Genomic DNA, 5,131 nt, shown 5'->3' with positions numbered 1-5,131 from the left:
GAGGCAGTCATGCAACATGTAACCTTTGAATCTAGCTTCTCTCACCTGGTATAATGTTTTCAAGGTTCATCTACATTCTAGCTTGTGTCAGAGCTTTATTCCTTTCTATTGGCACCTGGGTCCTTGAAAGAGAAGACCCAGAGAGCAGCCCCAAATGCAGCCCAGGGTCTGAAGCAGGTTGGTAGCCGCCATCGCTCCAGCCACTGCAACACTGAGGCTGTTTGTTGCACAGGAGAACCTTGCAAAAGCTCTAAGACACCGGCTTACTGTTAGGAGTTATACAGAGGAGCCTTTAAAATATCTGGCACTCTGACACTGTTCCCTTACCAGAGAGTGGGACCTATGGCCTCTTCTTGAGTCTGGGTGGGCTTCTGACTACCTTGACCCATTGAGTACAACAGAAGTGACACTAGGCCAGTTCAAGGCCTGGCCTTTCAGGAGACTGACGTCCCTCTTCTGTCCTCTGGAAGCCCTGAAATAGCCAGTAAGAAGTCTGACTTCCCTGAAGCTGCTGTGCTTGTAGAAGCCCAAGTTCACCCAGTGGAGAGGGAGAGAGCCAGCCATCTGGTCCCTCCCAGCTCTTCCAGCCCTAGCTGCTCAATTGTTTCCATCCGAACCCCAGACATGACAGAGTAGAGATAACCCAAACTTGCTGTATCTTTTCTGAAGTCTTGACCCACAATAATAAGTAGTTATTTGAAACCACTAAGCATTGGGGTCATTTCTTATGCAGTAATAGCTAAATGTAACAGTGAGCATTACCATCTCTGCTACAATCCGTCTTTTTAGTCACCAAATGTCTCTACCTCTTTCCCCCACGAAGATGTTCAACCCCTCCCCAAGCAAGATATCTTGGAAGTCCCACCCAGAACCTCTCCCAGCTCCTAGCCCAGGATCCTCGGGCAATGCACAGTGGTCTCTATGACAAATTCAGATGTGGAAGCACTTGGCGGAGCATTGGAATTAAAAAGTTATTTGTCCTTAACCCGTCCTGACACCCAGAGTGGGGAGCATGCTTAGGAGGGACAGGATAACCCCGGACAACGTTCTCATTCAGAAAGACGAGGTGGAAGCACACACCATCATTGGTCTCTGGCACTCCTCAAGTCTGTCTGGCAGCCCTGGAGTGTGCCGCCCTGGAGTGGGAAAGGCATCCTGACCAGAGCTCTCCAGCCCTCTCTTTTCCAAAGCTTCTGGGAGGTTCTTCCTTGCCCTTTATCCTCCTGAGCCTCCTATGAAGTGGACAGTGAGAATACACCCTCCTCGAGGCTGCACCACTTTCTCATCCACCTTCTGCCAGTAGAAGGTTGGGGGGCCAAGTCTCTCATTGGCAGCACAACCCTCATAAAAACCCAGGAGACTGCTCATCTACTTCACTAGAGCTCATGAGCCAATATACATGCCCACGGAGCATTTCAAAACATAGTGCTCAGACATATTTCTGTGCTTTCTCTCCTCCCATCCTTCTCTTTCTGGACTGAGAGGTGTTGGACTTCGTTGGGTAGGTCTCACCATTAATCTCTGCCTTGGACCATTTTACCCACCTGAAAGGATTCGCCAGGTACCACACCATTCGTCTGCACTTGGCCCCAAGAAACCTTGGTGAAAATCAGTTAAAAAGGTTTTCTTGGATCTTTGTCTCTCAGAGTTCTTTCAAATTAGCTTTTGTTGTTGTTGTTGGGGCTGAGAAGCATCTGGCTTTTCAATATTGCAAGACCTTTGATTCCCTTTCATTGTTGCTGTAAATGAATTGCTTTCTTGAGTTTGTCTCTTTTTTATTACACACTGCCAAGTGGCCCAATCACAGCGTACGTAATTTGTATTATGTTCCAACTTCTTTCCCTAAAGCTGCAAGTTCATCATGTTTGTAACTGCATCCAGCATTCCTGCAGGTTTTACCAAATGTTTTGTCATCGCGTATTATAGGTCCGCCTTCCTGGAATCCACTATGTTGCCTTGTTGCCTGCCGTTGGGCCGCTGAGCCAATGCTCCATATTTCAGGTTTTGGTTATAGCAACATCCTCCCTCTGACACCGATTTCTATATTAGTTTGGATGAGCTAGATTATGCTTTGGGAACAAATTAAACTCCAAATCTCCATGGCTTAACACCATGAAGATTTCTTTCTCCCCTATGCTCACATCCAGTGAGGGCGAACATGGTACTGTGCTCTAGGTGGTCATTAGGGAACCCAAGTTCTTGGCAACACCATCATCTTGTAGCTGCACCATCTAGAAACCATGGACATCTTGGTCTTCAAGCAGGGAAGAGTCCAACAAGAGAATTCCCCAAGGGCCTTTCACCGCCTCCACCTGGAAGCGGTATGTGGTATGAGTACTCCGAGGTCATTGGCCAGAGCTGGTAACATGACTCTCCTAGCAACTGGGGGACCAGAAAGTGCACACGATCAAAGGATGGTGAGCACTGCTGTCTTTGTTACGCTGGTCTCAAATATGGGACTGGACACTCCTAGTGTGGCTTTCCAGATCTAACACATTTCAGAGAGGCAACTTCCTGCATGACATGAGGTGAGCTGTTTCTTTGTTAGAGGTATTAAACATGAGCTGCTTCTCAATGCAGTGAATTTGCTGTTCCTAGAGTCAACTGGGAAGTCTGGAACCTGCATTCTGGCAGACCGTACTAGACTAGCCAAGCTTCAAACACATCCCTCACCAAGAGATGCTCTTGAAAGGGACCTGTGGTCTGTGACCTGGTCCCAACTCAAGGGCATCCTCTCCAGCCTCCAAACTACTCCCCACCGCTCCCAGCCCTTCACGCCTTGCCTGCCCTTCTAGCCTTTGCACACACCATTTCCTGTCTGAAACATCCTTCTCCACACCTCCCTTTTCAAGATTCAACTCAAGCTCCACCCCTCCTGTGACTTCATGCACACTCTTCCTGCTCCTGCACCGTCAGTTCTCTTTATTGTCCTCCCAAGGGTCCAGGATTTCTCTTGTCTCATCATTTTGAAAATATTGGTGGCTGCTTGTAGCCTTTTACATGAACCCAATTACCAGGAACGATCCCATGAGGGCAGCACATTGGCAGAGTCAGCCTGTATCCCCAGGGGCTAACACAGGCTTGGCATGAAATGTCCACTCAATAAAGACTTGCTGAACAAATGGAAGAAGGGGTGGGTGATTTAGGGGACGGATGTCCAATCGAATGCTTGGTTAAAGGAATGGTGATTAATTGAAGGAAAGAAAAGGGTAGATAGGGAAGGGAGGATGGAAGGAAGGGAAGGAGAGAGGGAGGGAAGAAAGGGAGGGAAGGAAGCAGGGAGGGAAGGAAGAAAGGAAGGAAAGGAGAGAGGAAGGAAGACGGGTTGCCTCCCCATCTTTCAAAGTAGATTATGATGGTGAACCAGGAACTATTTTCGTAATTTAAGAAAACGTAATAGAAATTGTACATGAACCAAAATCAGAGTGACTTTAAGGTCAAGTTTCACTGCTTTTGGCAACGATCATGCTGATTATCTCATGTTCTGATTGGCTGCCATAAGTGTGTGTGATGAATAAAGAATGAGAAAGCTGTTATCATTTGGTAGCAAAAAAAAAAAAAATTTCAAAACTTAAAATCCAAGGGGGTGTCATAATGAGGAGAGCCAAGGTTGAGAGCCTTTCCTCCAGTGAATTGCCACAGATTTAAAGGTGGAGAGATTTGGTATTAAGACTTTTTAAAGCAAGGCTGGCAATTTTTTAAAGTGACCCCCAAAAAGTATTACAAAATTAACTCATTTCTGGGCTAGTCGTGACCACTGTTTAGAAGTGGCTCTAGAGTGAAATGGGTAGGAAACAGTTTCAGGCTGTGGCCTCTGCCCCGGGGTCACTGTCACCATGGTCTGAGCAGAGACTGGAAAAAGCCAGAGCCCTGTGCATAGCTGGGCTCAGCCATGAAGGAGCTACTGCTCAACAGTGCCTGCAGCGGGAGAGAGGCTGTAGAAGGGTGGGCCTCGAGGTCCTCTGGCAACACTCTTCTTTGTGTGCGAGTCTCTCCGCAGCATCGCCATGAGGGCTCGAATGCTTCCCCTGATGGGGTATTCACCATGGCACGGGCAGGTGTTGTTGGAAAATTTTGACTGTTAGGATAAGGACAGGGGCCCATCACTATTTCTGCTGTTTTCTGAGCCTTGTCTTATCCAGTCCTTCCAACAGCCCTGTGAGTTCTTTACAGACAGACTCCGGGACTCATAGAAGTTAGACGACCACTTCAAGTGGGAAGCCGAACCCATGCCCAGATGGGTCTAGCTCCAGAGCTGAGCCCTTTCATGACTCCGTAGCCCCGACAGCAGAGCAAAGTCCTCATCAGTCAGGAGATTCACCTGCTTCAGGAAGTTGGTCATTCTCAGTCCAGGGAGGAGGGAATGAAGCACAGGTCTGCTCGCCCTGTGTCCCCTCCTGGCCTGACCCAGTTGCTGGGCTGAAACATCAGTAGCTAGTGAGCCATTTTTAGTTCGAGTTTGTCCTGCAATGTCTGCAGGTTAAAATCATTTTTGTGAGTTTGGGTTTTATGTATTTCATTTTGTTTGAGGGCACTAGAGGAAGGAGATCTTTGGGCGCTCAGAGGGGTAAACATCAATTTATCTAAAAACTATAGGACAATGTTTTATTTTCCAACAATGCTGGGTGAAAGATGCTTTCAGTACACATATAGGTGTAAAATCACCAGAGGTGTCATTTCCAGTAAGCTGTGTCATCCTCTGTCTTCAACACAACACCAGGAAAGGACACCTATGGATCACCTATGTGAGTGACATAGCACTACATACCCTAAGAAGCAGCTTCTCTTTATCTTCACTGTGACATGTTCTAGCTCTATTTTTAAACAAGGTAACTGAAGCTTAGAAGGCCAAGTTAATTTTCCAAAGTGGGGTAATCACATGGGCTTCCTAGATCCCTGAGCAAACTTGGTAATAATCTGTTGACCAAAACTGAATGAATGATAAATCCCCAAACAATCTTAAAACGAACCAACAAATAGAATGAAAAACATGAGGTGGAAAGTTAATTGATTATAATTTATATATCCTCTTATAATTTACATTACATTGTGTAGATTTTATAACTTTTTAAAAACTTATTTTGATCCTAACAAATAAAAAAATATTAGCGTGTGTGTGTGCGCGCACATG

This window comes from Pteropus vampyrus, unplaced genomic scaffold (genome assembly GCF_000151845.1).
Source record: "Pteropus vampyrus isolate Shadow unplaced genomic scaffold, Pvam_2.0 Scaffold166, whole genome shotgun sequence".
Classification (NCBI taxonomy): domain Eukaryota; kingdom Metazoa; phylum Chordata; class Mammalia; order Chiroptera; family Pteropodidae; genus Pteropus; species Pteropus vampyrus.
This window is presented reverse-complemented; position numbering follows the sequence as displayed.